The sequence below is a fragment of the Phaethon aethereus genome (genome assembly GCF_964289735.1).
Source record: "Phaethon aethereus genome assembly, chromosome: 8".
Lineage (NCBI taxonomy): Eukaryota > Metazoa > Chordata > Aves > Phaethontiformes > Phaethontidae > Phaethon > Phaethon aethereus.
In genome coordinates, this window is record NC_138584.1 from 21,433,352 (window position 1) to 21,445,788 (window position 12,437).

Sequence of the window (12,437 nt, forward strand, 5' to 3'; positions counted from 1 at the left end):
TGCAGGCACAGAGGTGAGACTGACTAGCCTGTAGTTCCCGACTACATCCTTTTTTCACTTTTTAAAAATGGGATTATATTTCCCCTTTTCCAGTCAGTAGGAACTTCACTAGACTGCCATGACTTCTCAAATATGATGCGTAGTGGCTTAGCAAATTCCTCCGCCAGTTCCCTCAGGACCCTCAGACGCACCTCATCAGGTCCCATGGATTTGTACACCTTCAGGTTCCTTAGATGGTCTCAAACCTGATTTTTTCCTACAGTGGGCAGTTCTTCATTCTCCCAGGCCCTACCTTTGCCTTCTGCGACTTGAGCAGTGTGGTTTGAGCACTTGCCAATGAATCAGAAAGAGTCAGTGGAAGAGCTTCAGTGATCTAAACAGGAGTTTTCAGCTCCTGTATACAGACAACTATCCAAGTTTATCACATTGAAAACACAGGAAGGCTATGTGGAGTCAATATTCCACTTCCACTTTCTGTAATGTGAAACTTCTGTGTTCACTTATTATTCTATCAAGCCTTTATTTTTCTGTTTGTAGCTCCATAAATTCAATACTCTATGCTTTTAATCTAATTTGTTGACAAGTGAAAATGGCCCAGGTTCAAGACAATGCCAGCTAGTTTTTTAAATTAAACATTTAGAAATAAAAAAGTATTAGGACATGCATATATAACCCAATGAGTATATAATGGCTGTCATACTAGTACCTAATATCTGTAGTAATTTAATTACAAATATCTGACTGTTTGGTATTTAAACAGGAAAATAACTGTTTAAGCACTCTGCAGTTAAAAAATAATAAACCTTCTGGCATATTCTTCATTCGAAATGTTACACTCAAAAATAAGATCAAAAAAGATTCACCAGCAATGAAAAACTATTCTGAAGTAAACTGATTTTATATTTCTAAACATATGATGGATCTTATCACTGTCTTGCAGATATACATTCAGCTTAGTATGTATCAAAATTACAAGCTAGAAATAAACCAAGAAAAAATATTTTTATTTTTAATCCTTGTTTCAATTTTTCACCCAAAAGTAAAACCTTCCCATTGGTTCACAGCACCAACAATGACATCGTAAAAGATTATGATAACTTAAAAAATATAACTTAATTTAAAAACAAAAAGCTGGGTCATATTGAATCATGTTTTCCACAACATAAAGAAAATAAGTACACCTTAATGATGCTTAGAAAACAAAGGATAGTGTATGAAGCAGGAAAAAATTTACAGGTCACAATTTTTGACAGGTCATGACATCTATTTCAGTAACTCAAAGACTTGCTGTGAGAGATAAATCATTGAAAAAGAATTACAAAATTGTACCTGTCTGGCCCATATTAACTCTTAACGGGTGATTTCAGATCATAAGAAATTGTGAGCTATCCATAATTTAGTTGCCTATAACTATAGATTCAAGCTATTATGTTCCCCTTTTCAGTCATCAAAAATACTAACAGCAAAGTTCTGAAGATAAGAATACTATGCAATGGTAATTACATATTATCTATATCATACATGGTAAATGATTTGAGGTCCTAAAAATTTAATCTCATGGTGGCAAAACACCACTGCAGGATTAAAAATGATAGAAGATAGCATAGTATTAGCCACTTTGTGCTGTATGAGATACAGAATAGGAAAAAAGTAAATAGAGGTAAAAATGTTTCCATGGATTGTAACTTGCTTTTTCAGTCTTTCACAAAGTGCTATTTGATCTCTTGATGTGGCTATGGAAGCAAGAACATACTATTCTTCATAGGATTGCAGAGGGTGTAGCCTAGTTTTGTTCATCTATGTGTGCCACCTACATAACTGCTCTTCCTGAGGTTCTGAATGACAATGTTTTAGTTAGGTGATGAATTAGAAAAGTATGTTGAAATTTACAGCAAGCCTTTCATACCTTCTTGTTGCCAGAAGCTGCCCAACTAGTAGAAATCTGGTAGACCTTATAATTTCAGGCCATTATTTAAGGTGGTAATCCATCAGAAATTAAGATGAATACATGATAGTAGTTTTCCAGATACTGGCTATGGACAAAAGATGAGGAAAGATAAGCTTTTAATGGTTACAGAGAATTCCCGCATACCACAGGATATGTTCAAGGTGTCCTGGGTATATGATGCCCTGCCTTGGTTCAGAAGTACATCATTCTCTTATTATGGAAGAAAGTAATTATTTTCGGATCCAAAAGTATCATCTCCTGAGAACTGTAAAATCCCATGGTTTTTACTTCCTAATAAGCTTGATAGGATGGCTTACTTTTGAAACAAGAGTAGTCATGATAATGGCAGATATTCTCTTCTTTAGCTGTCATTGTTTATGATACCAATTGGATTTGAACTTGACAGAAACTGTATAAGCAAAGGTGGGTTATAGGCAACAAATCAAAACAAATAAATTTGAGTTCTCTTTGGTGCTGATGGATGTTTGAATGACAGGGCTGCATGTCTGGGGCAACAAGAGAGCAGGAGGCAGAGGAACCAGGAAGAAGACAAACTAAAAATAGAAAATGCATCTCTGTCACAAAACTTCTGAAGTTACATATAGGCCTAACTTCACAGTATATGCCTTGAGGTGTTATATTTGAGTTCATTTGGGGGCATCAGACCTGCGGAGATAAAGGCAGAGGATTGTCATGGAATCCTGGCATATCCTGTATCCACACTGTTAGGAGCTGATAAAAAAGGTCAAAAATCCCTAGGTTTTCTCTCCAAAACTGACTAGTTGACTTGCTCCAAAAGGAAATGCAATAATGAATTAGTGTATGTGTAATATGGATTATTATTAGTAGAAGTAGTAGTTACATTAACAGTAGTGCACTGGGGCCTAGATGCAACACAGGGACCAATCCAAAATGGCAGCACAGAAATACCCATAAAACTGATAGATTGAGCAAACCAGATATGGAATGTACTAAGACATGTGGCCAACAAGCAGTATGAACAGTGTGATAGGAACTAATTTTGCCCTTGCTGACTTCTAGCAGAAAGAAGAGTGAAAGAGATGAGATAAAAAAAGGTAATATGGAGTAATGGGGAGAAAAGTCATCATGAAGGGGAACTGAGGGGAGAGAAAAAAGCCAGTCTGGTAATGCTCTTGATAAAAGCAGATGAACAGAGTTCACTACTTTTATTTTTTTCTATATTATTTTACCCTCTTCTCATTTCTCCAGAGGGGACAGAAAAGTGCACTGTGTGATATCTATCATAGTATTACTTTTTTTTACCCCAATTTTCTTGAAAAAAGAAAGAGAAGACACTGTAAAAATCTTTAAAACATAATTCATTTTTCTTTTTTTTATTTTTTTTTTATTTTAGTTTAATGAAACTTTGCTTGAAGAATGTTTTTAGAGAATGAGATTGGTTGATTTGAGGGAAGGAATAAATAGTTCATCTTTTAAAAAATATTAATGGAAAATTCAAAATGAAAGTAACTTTAACTTTTTTAAGATTTATTTTTACAATCTAAAATTACTCCAAGAAATGCAAACTAACTTAGTTTGCTGTGACCAGAAGAATCATATTCACCTTTTTCAGAAAATAAAGTGTTTAACTGAATAAACTAACCCAAATCATATCATCAGCTTCTAGGGAAAACAAAACAAACAACCCCAAAACCAAATAAAAATAATGGGGGAAAAATAAAACGAAAACCCCCACCACACTGAAATGATATGACACTTTTTCTCAGTGAGGATGAGATTTAAAGAAATACACATATCCGTAATGAATGAAGATGTTGAATTTAACTCCAAAACCACAGGAACAGGGAAACAGGAAGTTTGGAAAGAAAAGAGCACTGGTTGTGGAGATAGGAAAGAAGCTACATATTTACCACAAAAGACAGGGAAAATTGGCAGTAAAAGACTACTGACGCTTTTATTGTTTTTCCAACCTTCATATTTCTTGTGCTAAAGAACTAAGCAGTGTTGGAATTTTTGAAGAGTGTCTCTGATTTCTGTGTCAGGTGTTTTTTGAGGAGGAAAATAAAAAATGGCCTGAGGTCACAGCTTTGAAAAAGGTATGTTGAAGTTACTGAGGTAACTTGTGATGTTGAAGACATAGGGCAGCTGCAGAATGAGGTTCCACCTTCCTGAAGGTGTAAAAAACCCCAAAAGACTATATATCAAATTGTACCAGAAAGGGTGCAGCTAAGGTCTTGTATGCAGCCTGCTGACCTCCAGCAAAACTTATTAAGTACAGGATATGGTGTGCTGGAACTGCAGAATAGCAGCAACCTCATGAACACCCAGCACTGGAAGTTCTACAGAGTTATGATGAGTTCCTCAGTTTTGTGTGGTTTATTTTGTTGTTGTGTTGGGTTTTTTTTTCTTTAAACTAAAACCTCACCGTGGGGAAATGCCAAAATGATGTGATGTTCTTACTGAAAATCAGATAAGAAAATTGCCTGTGCCATGAAAACACGGACAATTAGGAAATGTAGATAAAAAAGAGGTTTATGAGTAGTGGTACAAGCTTTATTTGACTATGACTGTGTGTCTTCAAAACAGTCATCAGCAGAGGCTCTCAGGCATATGGGAATCCTGTTTTATAAAACAGTATTAAAGGTATGTTAGGTGAAGTGTTTTTAGAACAGCGTTACTAAGGGGCATAAGAGAGTCTAAGGTACCAGAAAATAGGAAAAATAACTGTTAAACCTATTAAATAGGAATAATTGTGGAGGAGAATTAGAGCAGAAAAGATGATCAGAATAACCTGATATTAAACAGGAAAGAAGGATAAGGTTTACTTTTATTAATGTCATGCTTTCTTTAAGAGAAAGGTTATGCAACCTCATTAGGAACTCCTAATCCATAACTGTTGAATAGAAATGTTAGGAAAACTGTTTTAGTATTATTTTTATGGAGTTCAGTTGTTACATTTTGTTCTGACCTCAGGTGTCCCCACCTGCCTCCAAAGTGAAATAACAAAAGGTGACACATTCCTTTCAACTTCACCATTCTTCATTTAAAGAGGTAAAATACTTTCTACTTTCCCAGCCAAATGGGGAAGTTCCTTGCTATAGTTCATTGTGATTTCTTGCCAATCCACCAAATCTGAACTCCTCTCCGAAATCTTCTTTTGTATTTGTTGAATATTGTAACTAATATTGAATATCAGATATTATAGCAAGATGGTAAAACCTGGCTGTAACAAACACGTCAATGAAGAGCAGAATGCTGTGTGAAGAGTAATGTGAAGAGTAAAGGTCCCTGATAGAAATTACTGACTTTCGAAAGTACTGAGATTATTGAGAACAGCCTGAATCAAATCCTCTCACAGCAGAGCTAAATACTGAAAATCATTAATAATACTAATTATGTAATGAAAAGAAAGATAAAATTATCTTAAAACAAAACAACAATAGCCCTCTTCAAAAACGTATTGTTAATCAATCTCTTCTGTGGATTAGGCCATATGCCATGAAGACAGCCTTTCTAATTGGAACTAATGACTTCAATAAGCAACAGATTCACCTGATAAACTTGGACATCCACATAGAAGGATACCAAAGAAGTGGGAGATTTAAAAAAAACCTCCTCAGAGGATCACAGTTTTATTTATTTCTGTGTGGAATAGACACTAAACATTTCTTTCCAAGAGACAAGCCTTGTTTGTCTCAGTTGTGATTCATGCTGCCAGATTTAATCACCATTCCACAATATATGGACCTGAGATTATTCATCTGGATGTAATTGATCTAAACTGTAGTTCAATACATATTATCACTAGTTCACAGATTTCCATATAATCAAGTGTCACTAGACTTTGTTTCTGCGAAAAATTTTGTTTTAACCATGTTGTCCTATTCCTCTACCACAGAGAATCTGCTAGTTATTTTGTTTAAAAAAATAAATAACAGTCTACATGAACTTAAACAAAAGGGCTGTATTAAGGAATACCCATTTAGTTAATGACTCCCTCAAAGCCAATCAATTTACTCCCCTTAGGTATTTATTTATTCTCACATATACATATGCTCATTATCATATCACAGTGAAGTCTTGAACCGCTAAACTGAGATGAAGAGTCCAGCAAACTCACTATCTACAACCGACTTAGGGAATCTCAATGTTTCTGAAAAAATCTGTTAAGATTTATCCTTATGAAAACAGGGGAATAATTTTATGTATTTTACGTATGCCATAATTCACTGTCTGACATGTTCTTATGATCTGAATCAGATTACTTATTACATTACAGCCCTTATTCTAAAAAAAAAAAAAAAAAAAGGTGGTGGTGGGAAGAGAGATGGAGAAATAATCCATTAAATATAATCAATGGCAATGTCTCCAGGGTCTGAAATTATACACACTTTTTTTGTTTTATGCTGGCAAAATTCCACTGTTTTCAGTATAATTGCTTTCATCTCCCAAAGACTGCAGGTCTGACATATTTGAAATTTTGATCAAAAGTGAAAATGGAGTAATATTTTTTTGTTAGAATTGTTTTTCATAGGAGCCATCTTGGATATTATAGTCTAGTCAGAATAAATCTTAAAAATGTGTCTTTTTCCATACTTTCTGACAAATTTCAGAACACGCTATTCAAATTTTTTTTTAATTATTCTTTAATTTCTTGATGCTAGATAACTGCATGATGTGAAGTACTCAATTCTAAAAATGTTATTAGGGACAATTAAAATATTGCACTACAACCCTTTTGACATTGTAAGACTCTTTTCCTCTCTTCCACATATAACTGCAATATTTAATTTGGCTTACAGTTTATGGTGTGAGAAGTGGTACAATAAATGAGGGTTTATCATTGTTTAATTATGCTAAAGTAGCCCAAAGATGCCTCAGTCTTTCCGGTATTAGCATGTGCTCAACATTACAATAAATTTAATCTCACAAGCATTCATTTAATTATAAATTATTTAGAAATCTTAATCTTATTTAAAATTCTAATGTTTATTATCCTGCTACCTACAGTTATTTTTAATAAAAATAGGAAATTAAATTTTAGAGTTAAAATTGTAACAATGTTTCTCTTAGGAAAGAAATGAGAGATTTTATAAGGAAGGACATTTCATTGTTAATGATTTCATAGCTAGAAAGGATAAAGCTGTGTTCTTCTTCTATTAGCTTTTCTTATTCAATTTCCCCAAACCTTGTGTCTACACTAGTGACCTGAACTATGAGAGGTTATTTACAATAGAATTATCAATACTCTTGAAATTTAAAAAATTCAGAACTCTGTGAATGGCAAAGTCTTATGATCTCATGATATATTTTATATGGTATTTTTTACTGGATGCTATAGAATTTCCAGACACAAAGCTTTAAGCTGAAGTTAAGGCTTTGAATTATATTAAACATCAGCAGAAAAATCATAAAGAACACCACAGTTTTAAGACAGAAAAACGGCCTTTCAGTAAGGGACTCCTGGACTTTTATTCCCACCTGTCTCTTTGATTTCCTGCACATCCTTAAGCAAGCCAAATTGATCAGCACTTTTTCTAAGGAGAATAATCAATATAACCCAATCAAAAGGCATCAGGCGAAGGTTCTTGCATTACTCTCATGATCTGTAGTCATCAGTATTATAAGAGAAATTTGGGGGCTTCTGATTTTTCCTCCATTATTTTAGGGGAATAATTGTGACAAACAACTTATATGATCAATTTCAATTTTAAAAGTAATTTCACAGTTAAAAGAGTCAGAGACTTATGTCTTGGCTTTTGATTCTGTTTTCAAAGTGCTGGGCATCCACTTCTGATGTGAAATTATTTGTGGATATTTGAAAATTTTCCAGGTCAGGCTCTGATGTCTCCCAGCCTGATAAATCTCTTGTTTTTGCATCTCCAAGACGTAGTTTAACCAGAACTTTATGTTTCTGGTTAACTGGGGAAGCACAGTTATGTAACCCAGTGACTTCCCAGCTGTGAGGAATGAGGATCTCTTCTTTAGAATTGTCACTGCCAAAGGCATAACCACATAACAAACTGACGTTGGACGAAGGCAGCAAACTGTTAAAAATATTGTTGATTAAGAATGAAAGATCCACATAACTACAGAGGCAAAGATGCACGTATAAAAAGTCTAAATTTTCTGACCACAGAATCAGCAATGACACCTCATCAACCATAGGTTGTTCTTTACAAACAGTTGAGGATTCTTCTCCAGAAAACAAATGAGTCTCATGTTACAATAAGATGAGAGATCTCTTATTTGCTCTTGGTCATGAATAAATCATATTTCATACCCCTCTTTGAGAAGATGAAATTGACTGACCAGGTCAGAAGATAGAAGGTAGCAGAGATGCTCCATGATTCAATATATTTGGTTAATACATCTAAGATAATTTATTTCCCAGTGAACCACATAAAGTTCCTACTATGCTTTTCATGTTCCCAGTATGGAGAACAAAAGTCTCTGATTTATTTTAATTAATCAGTATTCCACAGGGAAAAAGAGAGAGAGAGTTATATCCATTCAAGATCACATCATTTCATGAAGACGGCAGAAGAATGAACATGTTTTATTACCCAGTTTATCATCTATGACTCTGACTATTACCTTCTTTGAATTTTAGGTTCACAGTGTAAGTCTGTACTATTGTAATAAATTATTCATTTCAAGCATGTGTAGATGAGCACGAAAGCTTCATATCCATTACTGAAAAATTCCCAATGAGACATGAGCAAAGTATCATTTTGTCAGGTTCTAGAGCTCAGTACTTGTTCCCAGGTAGAATTTCCTGAAATAATCATTTGTTTGAAAATGAATCCTTATTATGAATGATAGCAAGAAATAACAATTGACAGTAAAGCATAGAGGTCGCCACTCTTCCCTTATGCCATCACTATTGTTTGGCAGGTATGTACAACTTCTGGGCCAGACAACATTTTGAAAGGGTTTGTAATTCCAGTGCACTGTCACTTCTCAGTATGTCAGGTTTGTATCAATTATAAATGAAATGAAAGAAAACTATCTTTAACTTACCCCAGGTTAAGAGTAGAATTGATGGTTTCAGTGACTCTGGGTAAATCACTGAAAATATTTTCATGATATATTCATATTGAATCACTTGAATAATTATAATTTTTCCTTATTATAAGCTCCAATATGCTATATATCCAAATATGCTTTCCAGACAAAGTCTGCTAGCTTTGTTTTGGGTTAAGTTTAATATTTTCTCCCCATTGTCTTCCACCAATAGCTCTGTCTTGCCTTTATGTTCCTTCATACATAAAAAGATCCCAAAGTATTCCACAGACATCATATACTTTAAGACCTAGAAGCTCCTACTGAACAGAGGAAAAGATTCCTATTTGACTGGCAGCACTGGGTATTATTTCCCACTCTCTGAATTTTAATGTGACTGTGTCCAGGTGGAAAGACAAGTTTCGGTGTTACAATATCTGATAATTGACAAGTGTGGATAATGTTTGCTCGATCTGATGAATAAAAAAAAGAAGGGTTTTATTTTAAAGAAAAAAGTTATTTTATTGTAACCATAATCAAGACTCAATTATATGCTTCCATTGATGCTAACCAAGAGAAATCAGTAATAAAAAACACATTTTATATACATTTCATCACGTCTGGGCAAATGTGTAAATTTTGAATGAAAAAACCCATCCTAGATTTAACTTCAGATAATCTCTGCTCATCTTTGGAAATACCGCTGACTCAAGGATTTATAAAGTTCTAATGTTTCAAATATTTATAAAATTTATGAAATAAATAGCAGATAAAATATCAATTGCTGCTATAAGACTTACCTCTCTGCCCTGAAATAAGTGTTATTAACATCTCCAGTCCTTCTTTACTGCTGCTAATGATACATGTATATATTTAGATGCAGCATATTTAGGATTTTTTTTCCCCCCACTTGAATTTGCCCATTTATGAAAATTCACTTCTGTGTAACACACCCAAGTATTAAGAGAAAAGGGCGGGAGTGGGAGGGGGTGGACATGTGTAGAATAGAAACTCTAATCAAGGTTCTGTGACATTACAAACTATCCGAGACAGATAGAAGTCAAACGTAAACTCGGTTCCTTCATCTGCCAAATTTTCTAAAAATTGTGCTGAAGCCAGAAGCCTGTTTATTTGTTCTTTTTTTAAAATATAAGCTGTTCAGTTGCTCCTTTGTGCCACTATTTGCAGCCTAAGGCTCACAAAGCAGACTTAAAACATCTAACTTAGGTTACTTTGGAAAGCCAAATCTCCAATATTCTCAATATAACTTCCAAAACTAATATTAAGTCCCGTTCAATCCAATAGAAGAACACTAGCATATTATTTGGATAAAATATTCCCTTCTTAGTCACTGCTGCCTTTCAAAATCAGGTACTACTACATTTTTTCTTGAACGTGGCCTGAAATACTAAAATTTTGTGATTAATTTGTTTTGTTTGACATTTTTTCTTACCAGTAAGGCGAGCCACTACAGCCCGGGTTAGGTGCTGACAGGGGGCAAAGAGGCATCTGGGCCTGCAGCCCACCAGCCCTGAGGGTGCTGCAGAGAACGTTCTAGAACTGCAGCCTCTGGGCGCCAGAGCAGCAGGCGGGAACGGGAGCCAATCGGCATCAGGCATTCTGCCCCAGATCCTGTAAATGGGCTGCGGCCACAGAGGGGAAGGCCCAGCAGCAGCTCTGTGTGGGGCTGCAGCAGCTGCCACTGCTGCCGAGGGCTAACAGTGGTCACTGGGCCAGCCAGGACTGCTGTGCTCCCCTCCACAACTGCCTCAGCCTCCCCGCAGCACAGAGAAGTTGTGTGAGGAACTGTGGTGTAGACCCACCTGGCTTCTCCTGTGGAACAGGGAAGTTGTGTCACTCATCAACACTAGATATATCCATGACTGTAAGTGTTTCAGTTTTTCTGAGCCCTGTTAGTCTATACTGTCAATTGCCTCTCAGACTGCAATAATGGAAATATTTACCATTTTAGGAACACCAGTGTAACTTGTTGCATTCTGGGACTCAGGGTAGCTTGAATAGCAGAAACAGATAGGGTTGAGGTTCTGCTGCAGCTTAGCCTTTAAACTTAATATGTTGTGTCAGGACTTAAATGAGAGAGGAAAGAGGTTCTGTTCCAGGACAGGAGTTTTGTGTTTGTATTGTCTTTCCCAGAATGTATTATTTTAGTTACAGTGGAAATGTAGGATAGGCCTGATATCTTCAGGATGTTAGTGTCTTGAGATGTGCAGTTTTTTGCTTGATGTAGTGAAGGAGAGAGATTCCTTAGGAAAGATTTTTCTTCATATATGACTATTTCTAATATCAACACTTAAAATTAAAGTATCCAAAAACTACTATGATACTCAAATCTCATGCAGGTACTGGTGAAGTTTGAGACCCTGGTATGGTATCCTCCCCCTCCATTTCCACCTACTGATGCTGGCTGAGATCATGCTCAACCCAGCTGTATCCGGGCTGAGTTGGCCAGGGATAATTGCCTGAGCGGGGGTCTTGCACTCACTCCTATCAAACCCCCTGCTCTCAGCAGGATGCCTACAGTCCTGGCAAAGCAGTTGCTGCCGAGCCCCTGCTGTGCTCAACAGCTTTAACCCAACAGTCCAAGGCAGGCACTTCGGTGGTTGTGACAATGCTTTGAGAGTTCTCTTTGAGTCACTCATCTCTGAGCTCAGGGATTTTGCACAAAGAGTAATTTCCCACGAGTGGCTTCAGTGACTTCAGTTGTTATGAAAAGTGAGCAGTGGGCCTCTCTGTCTAAATGTGGGTTTGGACTATCATGAGGCAATGCTTTAAGTGGCATTACTTTAATAAGTCCTTTATTCTGCCTGCATTGTTCTTAAGGAGACTAAATTTTGTATCCCTACATGAAAGCACCATTTGTATTTACTTTAAACAGATCAAAGCCTGCATAAATGCTTTATTTTATTTATTATGACAGTTGAATTTATTGCTATAAAAATATGGTTTTATGGCTACCAGCCTGTGTTTTCTCATGACGTGCCCTATCATATAGTCAGAGGATCAGGTTAATGTTCCTCCAGACATCTTTCATCATTTCAGGCGGTTAAAATCCAACACAGACATAAGATTGTGTGTTCTTTGTATGCTTTGTAATGCTTGATAACTTCTGGGAAGAGGATTTTTCTGGGACTATCACTACAGTGATTATTTGTGAATACAGAAATTATAGATTAATTTCTTCAAGACTCTGTTTTATCTGCAGGTTGTAAATTCAAGTTGCATGTTCATGAGAGCACCAGCTGAGGAATGAGATCCATTTCTCTTTGTTTGACTGCTTAAACTTATTATCTATATCTTATTTAAATATTAGTCATCTCATTTACTCTTGATCAGATTGGGGGGATTATATTTCTGGGTTGCATAGCAGCCTAAAAAAAGCGTAAACATTTGCTGATAACTTTATTGCAGCTGTGATGCCACAGGTGCCTGCTATATTCCCTAGACTGTTGCAGTAGTGATATTCCCAGTGATGATTTTGGTT